At 42.8% G+C, this 18,255-nt stretch overlaps 1 long non-coding RNA gene across 1 annotated transcript in view; it reads right to left on the bottom strand.

The window, feature by feature from the left end:
• The window catches only part of LOC135315625 (uncharacterized), a 118,472-nt gene extending 106,978 nt beyond the window's left edge, over positions 1-11,494 (bottom strand). Inside the window, exons 1-6 of the long non-coding RNA XR_010375111.1 lie at positions 11,038-11,494; positions 10,064-10,111; positions 9,393-9,456; positions 8,443-9,070; positions 4,517-4,646; positions 3,132-3,305 (exon numbers count right to left, since the gene is read on the bottom strand). This is a non-coding gene — a long non-coding RNA (uncharacterized LOC135315625). The remainder of the gene's footprint in view (positions 1-3,131; positions 3,306-4,516; positions 4,647-8,442; positions 9,071-9,392; positions 9,457-10,063; positions 10,112-11,037) is intronic.
• Between the last annotated feature and the right edge of the window lie 6,761 nt (positions 11,495-18,255).

Genomic DNA, 18,255 nt, shown 5'->3' on the forward strand with positions numbered 1-18,255 from the left:
CTTCTCTTCAGATGACTTCTTAAGAGGTCTTCCACACAGACATGGGACTTCGGGGATGTGGAAGGAAGCACAGAAACCAACCCTCCTCACAGAACTCCCGTGTGTATATCTGTTGATTTAGGACAGTAGGCACCAGACCCGGTGTCATTCAGTGCCAGACGGGAACACAACGCAACGTGACTGGATGACACAGTCTCATCCAATCCTATCTCTACATATTTGCTGGGATCGAAACCCAATTGCTTCTTCCACTTTTCACCTCTTTCTAAACTTCTTCCTCTTGGTCCACCAGATTTTGCTTCAAAAGCCTAAATGAAAGAGACAGAAACCATCTTCACATTTATAGGAAAGAGGCGGTCCTTGCCGAACCCATTCAAAAGGCCGCTCAGCATAGCGGGGCTGTGCTTCCTTTATATTCTTTAATTCTCAGTAGTTTACTCAGCTGAAGGTCTGTTTGATTTGAATTGCTGATAGGATGCTTAGAAAATATAAAAGAAATCTATTTTAAAATTTCACTAAAATTATTCTCTAAGCTCTTGAAGACATCCAGACCACCTGACCACTGCCGTACCCATGAGATGCAGCATTTGCCATGATGCCATGCTTGCATTCTTAACTTTGAAATGGAACAAGAAGGGAATATTTATACCGGCTGCAACTTAATTTAATTAAATTAATTAATTAAACTACATAAGCTCTGTGAAGCTAGGAGGTCCTGAAGCAAAGAACAGAAAAGAATGAGCTTTACCTTTCTTTCTCAATTAAACCCATCTCTGCTACTGAAATGCTCAACCATAAAATCAGATTTTCACTTATGGGAATGCTCATTTTCCTGACGGTAAGCTGCAAATCTTTCTTAGTTTCAGTTCTTCCACTGTGAAGGCAGCTTCTGTGCTGGGGACTTTAGGAGGACAGTCTTGAAATGTTATTAATGAAAACTTACTGTATGCTTCATATTTGATGTAGGTGCACTCTGCCTCCTAATGGAAGTCGCATGTGTTTTTCCCCCAAGTATGCACTGGTAAGTAATGACCCATCATCAGGCAGTGACTGATGACAATTGATCATATGGCCATCTACAGCAGCAAGAAATTAGAGTAATCTCTCAAGAGAATAATCAAAGAACAATTTTCCAGGGTCACTACTAGCAAAGAAGCTTGCTGAAGAAGAAAACAGACTCAGTCTTCACTCTGGATTTTCTTTTCTTTCCTGATTTCATTTTATACACAAGGTTTACATTTGTTTTTAGAAAATTTTATGAGGCAGACTGAAATGTTAAGGGGATTAAGGAATGGGAGACAGCCTTTCACCTCCAAGTCTTCAGCTCAAATCCAGCTTAGGGTGGTAATGAACAAGAAGTATTTACCATTGCTGTTCAGTGTCTATGCAAAATGGATTGGTGGTTCTGGCTCACTTCCTCGCAATAAATGTGCGTGCCACAACTGGCAACTCCGTTGCCATTCTCAGCAGACAGAGCCAAGAATTAAATGAAGCATGGGAAGCAAAGTTACCTCTCCCCCACTATGGGCCAGGGTGGAGACACACTGGCAGGAGAAGCCTTCTCTGCTGCTGCCTGAGCAGGGCTGTGCCACAGTCGCGCTCAAGGACATCAGTACCGTGGACTGTCAAACTGGCACCTTTTCCAGGAACTGAATTTACTACTTTTCATAGGAATAATAAAATAAAACCCCCAAAACCTCAGATGCTGTCTAGCGTGGGGCAGACCAGTGACTCAGACTGGGCCATGTTCTTCCTTATGCTAAAGCCTAGATTAACCTGCCATTATAAAGAGATTGAAACTTGATGTAAATGCAATGGATTCCCACTACGTAAGGCTTCTTTGTCCTGCCAGGGACATGGCCTGAGGACAGAAAAAAAATCAGGACCTTTTTCTTCCCAGCAATCATGACAGATCACTTCTCAATCCAGGAGACTTTGACTCATTGACACCAGAAGCCACTAGACCAGGAAGTTTGTTTTTCCTTATACCATAAACTTAGAGTAATTCCACTGAAATAAATGGAGTCAACCACCCACACAGAGCAGCATAAAAGGGAGCCAAACATGCTCCATTCTTTATCTGGCCAATACTGGAAAGAAAAAGTGACTAACAAATTCTAAAACACCACTAACGCTGCTGCTTTGAGAGCATCGGCACCATCAACAGGAAGGGCACCGAACATCCTTGCACATGCCAACAGCAAGAAGAAAAAGCAACCGAGGCCTTCAGCCTTGGAGTGATTTTACCATTGCACAGTGCTGAATGAAAAATGCATGAAATTTATTCTAAAAATAAAGATGGGTCAAGAGAATAATGTTCTCAGTCTACACAGCTAGGCGAATTTATGGTGATGCCCTCTTTTCTATCTCATAGGATATTCACTATGGTCCCTAAAATTTCCATGGGTTTGAATGCCTTATTTATCCATATTTTATTACCACTGTAAACATAATTATCACAGAATCTTCACTCTGAAGGTGATTGATAGATTTTGTTACTTGCTTGTCAAGATTGCTCATGCTGGCTGTATTCAGCCATCACACCAACCCAGAGACTGATGACTGTGCTAGCCTATTAATAAAAGTCTATTACAGTACATTGATGCTACTTCTCTCAAACAATATTAATGCAAGCCCTGCAGCAAGAGGCATATTTTTTAACTTGCAACAACACAATGAGGCCTATTTCATTACAATTATTAACCCTTTTACGTTTTACTCAGACTGTCCATTCTTAGCCATAAAGAACAATCACAAAGTCTTCTCACTTTTTGTTTACCATTGTTTTAAAAAGATGATGTTCACCCAGCGCAAGATCTCAAAAGCAACTGGTGATTTTCAGTACCTATTCTTGAGGCTGATGAAATTGGGACAATACAAAGTGCAGATGGTTTTATGAAACGCTGAGTAGCAACCTTTCAAAAATAAAAGAACCACAAGCTGACAACTCAGAAACTGAAGGGCTCAAGACCAGTCACTGTTTGTGATGATCTCATCTGTAAGAGCTTGACTAGCAGTAGGCAACGCATTAAAGATATTTCTCCAAATAATATGAGATTGCAAAGCAAAATAATAATAATAAAAAAAACAACCACAAAATAAACCAAGACCAACAAAACCCCCAAACATACCTTGAACATGCTCATGGTCCCAAATGCAATAGGCTGATAAAAGTGGTTTTTTCTGGTTATCAAGCAGGACAGTGTATTTTTCTGTAAATGCTCCTCTAGGATGAACTTGTTGCCTCCTGTCACTGGAGTTTTGGCTGGATTCAAAGATATTCAAACTGAAATGTGTTGATCCTGCTAAAGAAGCCAAATTATTAACAGATAAGATACTTTCGATACCTCAAGATGGAGGTGGGGGTGGGGGGAACCAGCCTGCAAGTGAAGAAAACAACAAATGGATAAAAGATACTGATCTTTTAATACCTACCAATTGTGGGGTTTTTTAAGCAGGACTTGAATAAGCCTATAGTAGGCTTCCATAGTGGCTCTGACAGTTTTTTAAAAAGAGAAACCCAGAAAACAATAAATCTTCCGACTCTGTCCAACAAAACGCTTACAAAGCATTTAACTTTAAGCATGGGAGCAATATCTTTTCATTTTCTTTGGTGAAGATACTTATCTACCAGCAGTTAAGCATGTGCTTAATTGTTTCACTGTGTGTCAATAACCTTATAAAAACCTACAAGGTTCTTACATGAAAAAACATCAGTTCTTTCGTTTGCAAAATACACACAATTTCCAGAAAATCTAGCTTCAGCAATCATAATTTGAATTACCGTGCCTAGATCCTCAGCCCGCATAAATCACTGGCGCTCCGCTGACTTCGACTGAGCCTATGACCCATTGAAGATACAGCCTCAGGACCTCAAAGAGTGCTGGTTAGGACTAACAGCTCTCAAAGGCCGAACTCTTGGAGCTCAGTCAGAGGGGTTGTGCTGGATTTAGTGGTAATGGCTTAAGAGGTTACCTCTCCCAGCTGTCTGCAGCGGTCCCCCACCAGAAGCTGAAACGGAGCCATCCAAAAGCAACATGGTCCAGCCGTCATCCATACAGCTCAGAGCCAGCACATTAATTTTAACTGCCAATGGTCTGCGAGCTATGACAGTTGATAAACTGGCACTTGCTTGCATCTGCTGCCTCCACTAGTAGGGTGGAAGACCATGGCAAAGTGGCAGTGTAGAAATTAAGGGCAGTAACCCCTTCCTCCACCCCAACAAAATCAATAGCACTTGTTTGCCAGAGCCCTGATCTGCTCAGAGTGGAACTATATGTTGAAAGAAGCAACTCCATTTAACTTCGTTTGTGGGGGGAATGGAGAGGGAGGATTTTCTACATTTCGTGAGGCAGTGAATGGGAAAGAAGTAGTGTATATACAGTACCCCTTGTAATTTTAATTCACATTGCCCCCTCTCAGTGAATAAATCTTGTTAAACCTTATCCTCTCGGAGACCATCTGGATGAAAACCATTCAGGAAACGTCACCATTGGTACAAGAACTTAAATCTCACCATAAATCTCAGCATGTCAAAGCCAAGCATGCATGCCTTAAAGAAACTCTGCAGCTGTGACTCACTCAGACTTGCAGACATGTGTGTGCAAACGGTGCCTCCCAAGGAACACATTGCTACAGTTCGGTAACTGTTAAAAACAAATGAAAGCAAACTCAGGGATTTTCTCATTTTCAGATAGCTTTGACTTTTTTTTTCTTTACATAAAGGAAACAAAATACTTTAATAAAAGCTCCATAAAATTTACTACCCTTTTAGAGCCGTACTGTCTCAGATAATCTCCACCCTTGCCCTTATCTTTCTCTGATTACTTCACCCCCTCTTCCAAAATACATGTGCTAATGTGGAAAGCTATGCTCAAAATCGGAAATCATGATTACTTTGCTCTGCAATCTGATTGCCTGTATAGTTAGACACCTGCCTTCCTGGCAAATTTCTTTATGGTAACAGGGTATGAGCAGGTTGGCCCTTTAAATGCCAGATACGGTCAAAACAGCTTTGGTCTGAGCTCAGTGAGAGCACTGCTCTTATCCAACAGCAGATATTCTCCCCTCTCCATCCCCAACCTGGTATAATTGTTTTTACAGAAAAGGATTCCATATTTAATTCACTGATTTCAAAATATGGTAAAAAATAGTGGAAAACATACAGGGCAATCCATCCAGTAAGTGTGTGTGTGGGAAGTAACCAGGAGAATTAATCTAGGCTCAATGCTTTGACCAAAACGCAGGCTTGGTGAAACAAAAGGTTAAGTTTGCTTCGTTTTCACTCATTTATTTCCATAAAGGAACAAAACTCAAAATGTTTGAAAAGGACAAAGATGATTCACACGTGCCCACTTTTAAAAAATATTTCTTAAAAAAAGGAGCTTGTTTGAAAGCATTTAAGTAATAAAAACCTTAAAAAAACCACCCCACCTTCTTAAGCCTAGGTAAATCCCAAGCAGAGCATTTTATTTGCATTTAAGCAAAATATTTTGCTTGACTGAAACTGAAATTTTTTAAGTTTTCTGAATTCTGAAAAATTTTCACCTTAGAACTGCCAGACAACTTGACAGTCAGCTACTTTTGGACAACTGAAGTAACTTCAGAGCCGGGGAATGGATGGATAAGATGTACTAGATGGAAAAAAAGTTTTGTTGGCCCACGCAATGGGATATTTCTGATATATATCAATGCACTGCAACTGATGAGCAGAGCTTTCTCCAATAGCTGTGAAGCTTTCCTGATGAGTCAGCTCAGACCACTGGGCCTCACTCTTGAATGCAGTACAGGTGATCCTGGCTTATTTTTGCAAGAAACTCCAGTACTGTGCAGCTGCATAACACCACTGCGAAGCACCTCGGCTACCATCGCAACAGCCGACACGACACCGATTTGTTAACTCGGGCTTTTGGTTGACTATCTAAAAAAATAAAATCAATTACCCTTAGAGGTACTAGGTGCTATCCAGACATGCAAAGACCGCCCTGGTGTCCCTGCAAAGTAATCCATCCTTCCCCCACAAGTGCAGAGATACTTACTACTAAGAATTATCAGCCTCCCACTGGAGAAGCAATGTTGTCTGGGCCTCAGTAAATGGGCTTCAGCATATGGTTGTCTAAGAACCATAGAATGAACCAGTCACATCCCCCGTAAAGGAAACATTTGCTCGCTCAGCATGAAAGATGATCAGCAATGTTTTGTTGTCATGCAAGGTGTATTGTTTCTTCTTTTTAAAGCTATCCCATGCTGGGCTCTAATTCCTCCCACATGACTTTCCTACACCAAACCGGGGAGCTAAATTAGGAAGGGGTACTGTTTTAGTCTGCCTGCATAGTCAACAGATGGAGACACGTGGGCCGAATTGCCCTCTGGAGGTGCGTATCGCTTTCCAGCATCAATGGGGGAGCCTCGGGTGATTCGGTACTAACTTAGGTGCCTCAGTTCAACACCTGAAGTCAGGTGGCTCAAACTCAGGAGCAACTCTTGCTGCTTCTCCTGTCCTAAACTGGCGCGTGTTGTTGCTACACGTTGCAAAACAAATGGCAAACACTAATAGTTTTGGTGGAAGTGATAACAGTTAGCATAAAAGTTAGTGCTTTAAACCTAGTATTCTATTATTGTTAGAGAAATCCAGACTGGTTTGCATGTCCTTCACCTTCACTCCTTCAACAACACAGTGCTGAATAACCACACATATCATGAGAGATTCCTTTCACTTTTCATGGAAGCTTCACCCAGGGCTAGCCACTACTAGAAGCAAGACAGCAAATTTGCCAGGCCAACTTGCTGCTCCGGTACAGTTCCTCCTATAGCAAGTAGTGTGTGTATATATATTAAATTTTTTTCAGCACACAGTACCAGGAAAGGATGACTCAAGCCGAGTTTCACAGGTGAAGTTCAGATGAGTTCAGATCTATTCAAGCCCTCTCAACATTCCCATATGCTTGACTCAAGTCCAAACATTTAATTGTCAGCTCCAAACAAAAACTTCCAATGAAGAAGCAGAGAGGGGATCATGAACTCTGCTTTCCAGCACTGAGGACTTGAGCACTTTTTTTTTTTGTAATCTGTCATTTGTACTTTTTCCTAGTAAAGGTGACAGTCTAATTCACATATGACCAACACCCATAAATCATGTTGGGGGGAGGAAATATTCATAAATCCATATCAAACAGCACCCAAATTATGACAAATGACATGGCAGTCATAAAATTGCACAAGCACAACTCACCAAGTCATTAATTTCATGGCCGTGGAAAATAAACAGACACATTTTTTTCGCAGCCCTAATAAATTTTAAAAAACTCAAAGAATGGTCCATCTGCTTCGAATAATTTTTAATTTCCTATTCTGTCTCGTTCCCATTAGCTATTCCACTGAGATATTTGCTAAATTCTTTCATTTGCCTCCTCCCATCTGTATTCAATTACTCTATTCCCAAATAGAGTTAGTTTTTCTTTCTCCTAAGCGCAGTACAAAATATCCCCACCTGTACCTTAAAGCAAATGTTATGTGTGTTTTATTATCTGTTAGACTCTATGAGTCATTCTAACTCGATTGCCTGTGCTGAAAGACTTGGAGGGCAATCTGATTTTGATGTTTTCTGGCTTTGGTGAAAAACACCTGCCTGATTCTCATAGCTAATCTATTAACTTGGTAAATGCCTCAACAGATGTTCTAGAATCAGCTAGGGATCAGGGTCTGTCCTCGTGACAGCGTCCGCTTGTAAGCTTGAAATATTTAAATGTTCAGAGATCAGAGGCCAATGATGTGTTTTGGGTACAAGCTTTCACTAAATCATATTTTTTTCGGGCGGTCCCTGGAGTGCAATCCACATACAATGAGTGGCTGGAGCCTCCTGACTGAGCAGGCCAGCAATACAGGCCTCCTTGAACTTTGAAGGGACATGAATTTCAAGGCAGTATTGGCTTCTTTTATTGAAAAATCAAACAAATTTTAGACTGTGCTGAAGCTGTTCCCTTTTAAGCTACATGTCTTTTTTTCCAGTTCCTTTCCTTTCTTCTTAATGAAGCCCATTAAGAAAGTATAAGCCTTGGCTTTGAGACCTGCCTTTCCAAGGATAAGTTAATGTCTCTGAGGAACCTGTTCTAAGCCATCATCCTCTGTTTGGGTCAACACTGCTCTGCATGATTCGCTTACTGTGTGCCTGATCCTCCACTTTGTTACGTTGGTTTTAAGCCAGGGTTGCTCCACTGACTCCGAGCCATTCCACTCCGTAACAGCCCCCGAGGCTGCACAGACTGCCTGCGATCACTGGAGCACAGCAATCCCTCGAGAGGGCTCCACTCCTCCCACAGGAAGGGTGGGATAGATGCATGACATCAGTGTCAAGCCCACACCAATTCCCATTTTGCAGGTTAAGGCTGTTTTCTATCCAGCTAACACCACCAGAGCAACGCAAATGAGAAAAGAAAGGCTCACCACACAGAAAACTCCGCAGCCACTGCTGCTCCCCGCCGCTTTCAGAAATGGCCCCTTGTCCGTCAAAGCTGGACCTGAGAGCCTAAAAACGTTTATGACTTCTGTGAGCTTTTATATCATCCTGGCTCTTGTAAGAAATGCTCAGTCTTGCAATAAAACGTCCCAAACGACTCAATTTGAAATGGCTGTAAGCTTCACTGCAAAAATTTTCTCAATGAGATCACATGAAAGGCAGAACCACCAGAAATCAGGACACCTTTCTCTGTCCTTCACTCGCCACTTGACTCTGGCTGCTTCACTTACCCTTTGCTTACCTCCACTTCTTCATGTGATAAATGAGCTTTATTAATGCAAACTTACTTCACTGTTTGGAAGCTTAATTAGTTAATGTTTGTAAAGTGTTTTGAGATCAATACAGTATTATTACTAATGTATTCATAATCTCATCGCTGCTGCTCTTCGCTCTTGGAGGCTTGACAAGAAGGCTTTCACTGTTCCACATCTTCAACAATCCTCAGAAGCAGCTCCGCTGTTAGAGCTCTCGTATGAGTGATCAGCAGATGGAGTTGGAGGAGTGAGAAGGGAAATGACTGATTCACACTGTTATTGCTGTTACACATGCTGCTTTCTAGAAGACAAAACAGAAAATATGAAGGGAGGGTTGATAACAAATACTTAAGCATTTAAAGAAAGACACTGAAAGTACGGAGAACTGGTTATGTGTTATCTGAAATGACTGCATTTTTCAAAAGCATCCTTTTGGTGCAGCCGTCTTGTTAGCCTTCAAGCCCGACAAGAGTTGAAGAAAGGTTCTAAATGTGAGATGAGAGAGAAGAAAGGGTGGCTGGAAACGATGTCCCATCGGAGGATCTATTGCAAGAAGCTTCACCAAGGAGGAAAACAAGATTTTCCGTCTGTAGACAAATGTGGAAGAGTTGACCATAGCTTACCTACTAGGAATATTCTTCCTTCAGTTTTCAGGCTGTAATTGCTGAAATCAAACCTACTCCTCTCCTGTCACAGAGGGATTAAAAAATGGAACCGGTTCCTGGAAAAATGTAGTAACAACATTTGATTTTTTAAAATATAATCCCTGCAAAATTCTCCTTATAAGTTAGGCGGATACATACACTCATTCTTCACTTCTTGCCCATTTTGACACTTTTGAAGTTGTATCTTTTTTCCAAAAAGTAAGAAGAAACACGGGGCCACGTCCTGGTCCAGTCCGGCTGGTACAAGTGACCCCTTGACCTGAGGAACTAACTAGGGACTGTGCTGGCAAAAGAGAACATCTGGGCAAGGGAGAGCCAAAGCCAATTTTAACCCACGTGCCCCTGTTCGTGTAGAAAATCCGACACCAGAGATAGAAGTGGTACAATCGGAGCATGTCCCAGAGGAACCAAACATGCCAAATATAAAATTTTTCTTATAGCCTGTGTGGCCTGGAGGCGATGTCCAGGCATCACCTCCACCTCTCTTCTGCAAGGACTACGATATTGGTTCGGGATCCTCTCTAGTCTAGAGTATTTTAAAACCGTTTGTCTGTATTCCACACATCTCTTCTTCCGTAAACACTTGGAAAAAAGCCACCTTCCACAAGAAGAGAATACATTTCTCATACCTGATGCATGCAGCTCCATCGACACAAGCTGTATTGTATTTGTAGATCCTTTGGTATAAAAAGAGATACATAAGTTATAAACCAAGAATAATTAAATACGATGTTATTATAGTTGTCCACAGCAGAGGGTGCTAAGATTAAAGAGAATTGACCATAGAGTTAACATCTGGGGCAATGGGAGCAGATTTACAGCAAGCAGGAGAGGTTTGTTGATTAGTGGAGTAATAAAAACATTGGTTGACTCTTCATGAATGCTACCTCTGTTGCTTTTTTTCTGAAATGCAGGCTTTTCCTAAGAGAGTAGCTACAACATCCAGAACACAAAAATGATGTGTGGTTTCTTGCATCAATAAATTTTCTCAGAAATTGAATTTCACACACATAATAATAAAAACAAATCAGATCAAAGAAGCAGACAGTGAATGTTCTCCTACACTCTGCCTTCCGCCCCCCCCCCCCCCCAGAAGTCTCTTAATCAGTTTCAGGAACATACATTTATCTCATGCCAAAAGCACCCTTAAGTAAGAGTAAAAAATTCAGAAATACTTCTGCCAGTGAAACTGGCTGTTACTTCAATGAAAATGAAGTATCTGATAGCTTAGCTTCTATTGTGTTTCCGTGAAAACACATCCTTGAAGTTAGAGCTGAGTAATGACATTGTTACATTAAGCTTGTTATTTGAAAACAAACTGCTCCAAAAATATTCTGTTTGGCTTCATCTCTTTGGAGATGACTGAACGTGTCATTGAGTCCCCTCCCTATACCTACCTACCCACCAGTTTTCACAGACTATTAAGTTCGCTCGTGGGGCAGGGCGAAGCAAAAGGAAGGGAAAAGGCAAGAGATGCAACACCGACAGCTCTGAAGCATGTGCCAGAGGGCCTGGGAAGCTCACAGATTTGAAAAGGGCTTAGCAAGTCTTTGGCTAGTGAGTCAAGCTGAACTCAGAGCAAGAGCAAGTGAAAAGTTTTTACCCTTTGATGAAATGCAGTGTCCTCTGACAGTAGTTCTCAATCTTCCCCACACAACACAAGCCCTCCTAGATTCCGGGCTCCTTCACTCGTGCCTCTGCAGAAGGCAGGCTTCTTTCCTGCTGAGCCCAGAAGCAGCAATTGGGGTTCTCTCTCTGAAACGCCTTGGAAGCCGTCATCCTCAGGTCTCTGACCTGCAAAACCTGAACAAAAATCGGACAAAGGCCAGAGGAGGGAGTAACTTTGTCACTGGAGTCACAGTGACAAACCTGGCTAATTTTAAGATGGAGCTGGAGAAGCTCACCTGTGACAGGAGACACGATGCCCATTCTGGATCCACCCTCCCGTGTGAAATAACTAGATTGCTTGTTAACCTTTGACAGTGGAAGGCTAAGGATTGGGAGGCCAAAATACCTTCTCCCTACTTGCCACAGATACGTCCCTCTGGGTCCAATCCCACCACCCAAGCCCAGCAGTGCAGGTAAAATTTACAGCTGCCATCCATGCAGTCCCCACACCGGGACTTTTCACCAACAGCAAGTTCAGTGCAAGTATCAAACCAACAACTGATAAAAGTACTTTATTTTATTAAATAAAAACAAAAAACTTTTTACAGGATTTGGAAATCCAGGGTGGTTTTCTGCTTGCTAGCTTTGACATAAGGGGAACTCCTGATTTACAGAGCGAGTAGAAATCAGACGTGGGAAGAGAACAGCCGGTTCAACAGTTCTGCTTAAAAGCACAGGATACTCACGCTGGAGAAAGGCAGGAGGGAGAGGGGAGGCTGACAGACAGCCCTGCAGAAGAAAGCCCACATACAGCACGCTGGCAACTTGTTCGGGATGCAGGATTTGACCATCAAAGCAACTCAGGCGGCTCCCCACAGACATCTACGTGTTTCAATGGAAATTAGGAGACTAAACAGGCTGGGCTCATCAGCATCTCGGGGGATCTGGACTTTATCACTTTGGTATAACCTAACACCTTTTTCCATAAAGTCCCAGCTTCAAATCTTGTGGCAAGATGAGAGGAATCTGGTTCCTGATAAGCCAAAAAGAAAAGCACCATAATGCTCAAGTAGAGCATACGCACAAGTCCTCAGGGCAGAATCCGTGTTGTGTCCGGCACCATAACACTGAGGTCATTTAGCCACTATTGAATTGTAGGTTCTTTTTTCTTCTTTTCCCCTCCAAGGTGCCACTCTCAGAAAGCATGAGTACTAACTGAAGAGTAGAGACAAGGAGTACATAAAATGCAATTAAAATTGTTTTACGTATCTCCATGCCCTCTATGCAGCTCCCTCAACCTTAAAATTTAGTGTAATAAACACCTGGTTTTATATGCAGCCAATGAAAAGTATATGCATTGAATGTCAATTCTATAGGAGAGAAGAGACCAAAAGAAACCCATAAAAGGAAACGCACCACATTCTTCCACCCTCTACCCCAACAAATCCAATTAAACTTGCCAAGACACACACACGCCGTCAATCATTCCAGATCCTATCTGCCCTATCAATATTTCAGCAGCATTTCACTCTCTTGCTTTCCGGAACTACGCACACTCCACACAGCATGGACTCATTGTTCCCCACGCTCCTTCCTTGCCCCTTTTAATCAGTCACAACAAGCCACATTCATTTCTTTCCCATACCTTGTGCTACACCAAGCTAGTTGGTTAGCTGGCACAGCAGAGCTTCTTTATGTCCATTGATGGTCTGGAGCTTTGTTTTTATTTGGGTTTGTGGCAGGTTTTTGGTTTGTTTTTTTGTTTTTGTTTTTTTCTTTTTTAAACAGGAAAACACAGGACACAAAACGTGGCTGTTTACGTACAGAAGCACAGCAACATGGAGGAATTGTGTTCATGCTTATAAAATAGTTTTGCTTATTGGGGAAATACTGTTTTCCTGTTGTGGTGGCCTCACTGTAAAAAGCACAAGGAAAATGGACTGAAAACTTTAGAAAATTTTTGGTAACAGATGAGATCCAAAAGTCCCCCCCAGGCCCTGTGTACCTGACTTGGGAATTCTCAAAGCCTGCCCTAGACACGATACCATTATTGAAATAACTTCGGTAATCGGGACTTCTGCTCCTATGCAGGCTGCAGGGTTCTGGCTTCAGAACAGAACTAGATCTCCTCAACAGGAAAGGGAGACGCACAACAGCATTTTCAGAGTGTATCTTGTGCAGGACCAAGGATGTTCTCAGGGCTGCCCTTGAGCCACGGACATACACAGTAACTCATTTTCAGAGATGAGGCTTATTTTGGGCACACTGGAAAGATCATGGCCATGTCTTGTGCTGGTATAATAATAGGTCGGTCAGCTTTCTCTCTTGATGTCACCAAGGGAAACATATAGAAACCTAATCTGACGGAGGATTTCAGTCACTGTTGGGCTGCCTTTACTGACATTACAGGCAGTGACCTAAAGTGGCTCCAAAAGAATGGCTGGGCTTTCAAGCAGCCGGTAGCTATTCTAGCTGAGCAGGCTGTTGATGGGCGTTTTACCCTTTTCCAGTGTTCCCATGTCCTGAACCACTCCAGTGCCGAGTGGATTCCCAGCTCGAAGGTGAGCTCCTGCTGGGAGCTCCTATTCCATCCCTATGACATTTTGGGGTTTTTCTTCTGAAAGGCTTCAAGAGCTGACATTGCAGCCTAACGTCCACACAGGCTGACTGGAGTGCACGAATGAAAGGGCACAAGACGACACATGCTGGTGACCGCTGTGTGTGCTGGCACAGCCACCAGACAATAGAGACCTGTTGTGCAACTTGAGGTACCTAGTTCTGAATCGATATGGCTAGATTCTAGCGATTGGCCTGTACCCTCCCTCAAACACAAACAGGAACTGGAAAAGTTTAACTCTTTTCTCTCTTTTAGAAAGATTATTTTTATCTTCCTGAAATCATAGGCTCTCACCTGCTAAGCTCTAATTTATGGGTGTAAAAGTGCTCTTCAGTCTTCAACATCCCACCTTCTGTCTTCAGATACACTCCTGAAGAGTCTCTTGACATGACAACCCAATGAAATTTCAAGCTCTCTCTGCACAAAATGTGAATTCTAAGATTATAAAGATTCTCACATTATCAGCAAAGAACTCAGAGATAAGGACACATGGTTTAAATGCATCTTTTAGACAGAATGAATTTAAACATGAACTTTTCAGCTTCGGTTTAATTAAATTATCAGGGAATGCCAAGCTTCCAGTAGCAGGAGAGAGTTCCTCCGGCTAGCATAACTTCGTCGCCCATCACAGTGAGAACTGACAAGTACACTCCTCCCTTGGAGGGTCTTTTTCTGCCTCCTCACGCTGAGACCTATCACACAGTCCTCTGGGGTCCAGGGGGAAACCTGGTTGCTCGTGCCTTGAAAGCGCAGGCACGGCCAACTACATGTAGAGCCCTTCAGCTTCCTCAGACAACGGGCACCCTGCTAATCATTTAAGAGTGAGCTGAGATTAAAAGGACCTGCATAAATAGACAGGCTGGTTATTCAGATAGTTTGCTACCTCTTTTTAGCAGTCCCGCTGGAGATCTACGCTTTGGAGAACCCCAATCCCACGTCTAAAAGGGGCTGTCTCCAGTTTAGAGCTACTTTGAAGCAATGCTCATCAAAAACACGATGGGAGCTGCGTAAGCTTGGATGCAGGGTAAAAAAGGGAAAATCCTCACTCTGCAAAGTTCTGGCTTTAATATAGATCTCAAGGTTTTGGAAACCAGCACTCCTGGAGGTGTTGTCCAGAAACTGTTTCTTCCCTGAGCCTCTTAGTATTTTCAACTTCCTTAACTCTCTGAGAAACTTTCCTGTGCAAGGCAGAAATCCATACTTGGAGGGGACAGAGGAAGAGGAAAGCAGGTGAGCATTGCTCCCCGGGCAATTATCCGTCCTGTAATTAATTAGTGTTTACTCCCATTTGTAACAAGGTTATCTGCCAAATACAAACACTGCTTTCTGTGAATAGCCCAGCTAGGAAGGACGAAAGCCAAAGGGAACTCCTGAATGAGTCGCAACCAGAACCGGCCATAGAGCACCCCTAAAATATTGACTGCAACGCGGCCTGTCTCCTATATTTGGTGAGCAATGTATAATTCCCACATAAACTGGGAAATGATTTTATGACTGAGAAGAAGTCACAGTGGTGCAGGCACACAGCCTGAGTGCGGCTTACTTATCCCTGGTAACACGAGCTCAGCTGACTCGGGGATTGCCTGGAGGCCTCCAGGGCACCAGCAAACACGGCATCAAATGACTCCAGCACGGCCTTTTCGGAGAAGGAGGTTTGACATGGAATAATGCTGTGAGTCACCCTGTAGATGGGTTTATGGCAGTGTTTGTGGGCAACAAGTGCAAAAAAGAGCTGAAGAGCATTCAAGAATGTAGCTGGCAAGGTGCTGACATGTGATTCTAATAAGGAAATTACAGTTTTTCTCAGCCATGCTTTTGGTAAGGGGTCACTTAACGCAATGTGTGGAATTTCTTTAGAGTGCTGCATCTTGCGCACTGTTCTTGGGAAAACAATGGGCAAAGTTCCCAGGGTATGATTAATTAAAATAGCTACCACATGTTTATCTGTGTATTTATCTGATGGTAGAAACCATGTGTACACACACAGCAATCCTGACCTTAATTTATAACCAGGTCACTTGTTTTTCACTGCACTAGTGATGTTAAGAGGTAAAAATCGCAGCTGAAAGAAGTAAAGCTCCCTCCATTTATCCTGGGAGGGAACATGAGCGCTGAAGCAGTCAGCAGAACAGACCTGGCCTTGCAGGAATCTTGCATTCTGATATTTGTTATAATGTCTGCTCATGGTGTGTGGAGAGAGTAAGGCAAGAAAAAACCGGGTGCTTAAAACTAGCACCCTGAAAAGGGAGCAAATTGAGCTTTCTCCAGGGAGTTCAGAGGAGACTGTGTCTTCTGACTTCCCGTTCCTCTTTGCAATTTACAAAGAGATCTTCTCAGACCTTTTCTTTAGTACCTGCCGTTAAAACTTACAGCCTTAAGTATGAAGCTTGGGATTACAATGCCATTTTTCAGAAGGAAGGGCAGGCCGCAGTCTTTTCCAACACATTCTAGAAGAATACGGTCTCCTTTTTAATCCAGCAGCCTAGGATTTAAGTCCTACCTTGAACCTGTCTTCTAAGAAAGCCTGTTGGTGTTAGTCCAGTGAATGGGCACAGGAACACTTAATCTGTGAGTCTGGGTCTTCAGGGCTGGGTGACAGCCAAATGGGTTTTTGAGAATCTGAACAGTTTATCACTTTGACCACTGGCTGGAATTGCCTTGTCCTCCTTTCATTTTGTCTTCCCCAGCGCGCTTCAGAAGCTACCATCCTTTCCACACCTCTGCTACTTCTTTGCGCACTTATCTCATAACCAGCCCGCCACCGGCTTTGATCTCAGCTGGCCTCACCACTAGGCACACACTTTCCTAGGTCAAAAGAGGGGAGGATCCTCCTGCACATTTATTCTGATTATTTTGAGGGCTCCATCACACCGCTCACCACCTGAAGCCCCATCCTCACTCACGCAAGTTACAGCAGTCAGAACGTGAGCAAGACCTGCACGTCTTACAGGGAAGCAGCCAGCTTCCCCTTACTGCTGAGGGACTTCGAATGAATGGGGCAGTGTATTCCTCCCCCAGTTATTTAATCAAATTGAAACTGATTTCTAACACAGCACCTAGAGAAGCTGCCATGTATCAAATGAACAAAACCCCCCCGATGAATGAACCGTCCTCTCCCTTCCTTCTGTTTTCCAACACTGTTGTGGTAAATTAGGTGCAGTTAGCAGAGGGTGCCTCCCGGTAAATTGTGATGGCTACTTCATCAGATTTTGTTCTTATAAGTCACTTACCCCTGATCAGGGAACTACTCCAAATGTGAGAGCATCAACTGAGATGCGGGGAACGACCTTGATGTGCTTCTGAAGCTCAACAATGGAGAAATATAAATACATATTCCCTTGTGCTACCAAGGCTGTCCCTGGCTATGCTACGGATTCACTGATCTTAGCTTAAGAAGCAACTAGCGCATTTCTAGAAATAACAAAAAAACAAAACACCAGTAAAATTTAAATCCAAAGGTTCTCAGCATTAAAATGTTTAGACACATTCGGTCCATTAGAGAAAGACAGGCTTGAAAAGATTGCTTAGGTTAGTGGGATGAGGCTTCACAGTCAGACTTTCAAGGCATTCTACTACCAGGTGTTACAGATGGATTTTCAGAAGCTGGAAATTTTTAGGATCTAGGAATCATTTTCAGAAGATAATAATTTCAGACTTGAACCTAACTGTATTTTCCCTTCAGGAGCACGTGTGGACATGGAGTGGGATTGGAATGGATGGCAGCCAGATGCAGTCTGTGTCTGACCTTTGCATTAGGCAGGCATTCAGATCAAATGCATAGTTTCAGAGCTGGCTCTGGCTCCCTTTCCACAGGTTAACTGATTTTTCAAGAAGGTGTTCTGGAAAAGATTAATTTGAATCCATGTGTGTTGCTACTGTCATGTTATGACATCTAGAGAAAAAGCCTCCAAACGAGGAACAAACAGCCATCAGCCAAGAGGCTGATATGCCCAGGTACCAGTCTCTAACATGTCTTCTGTCACCTTCCCAATTTAAGTTTGTTTTACTTAGAAACACACAACCCTCCCCACCACCTCCCAACAATCCAAATACTGAATTATTTGGAAAGACTTAGGCTGGTGTTCTGTGTCAGGGTGACACCTGCACCCTTGATGTCTATGCGTAGCAATAAAAGTATATATCTTTTAGAGGTACAACCTTGTATTTTAGTTATTTTTAAAAATGCATGTACGCAGTTTCCTGTGATGAAAGATGGCAAAGTAAGAGCCAATAAAGGAATCAACACAAACTAGGAAAGAGAGATGAACAGAGACTTACCAAACAACTTAGGGCAACAGTAGAGCAGCCGACAGCACTGAAGTCACTTCTTCGTGCAAGATTTGGTCTGAGCTCTCAGGGCGTTTGTTCCAACATTTTCACGCAGAACTACTGAACAGACAGCACCAATATTCTTCCATTAGCAAGACAAACAAGTTCATGTGATGGGAAAACCTTCCCCTCCTAACTCCTCCCCAAAATGCCTATTGACGAAGGGAAAGCTGTGTTGGAGCAAATCTCCTGTGGGGCTCTGGAGGGCCCCTTGCAAAAGGCTATGGGATTGCCCTGACGGAAAGGAGGAGAACCTGGTGTTATTCA

This window comes from Phalacrocorax carbo, chromosome 13 (assembly GCF_963921805.1).
Source record: "Phalacrocorax carbo chromosome 13, bPhaCar2.1, whole genome shotgun sequence".
NCBI lineage: Eukaryota > Metazoa > Chordata > Aves > Suliformes > Phalacrocoracidae > Phalacrocorax > Phalacrocorax carbo.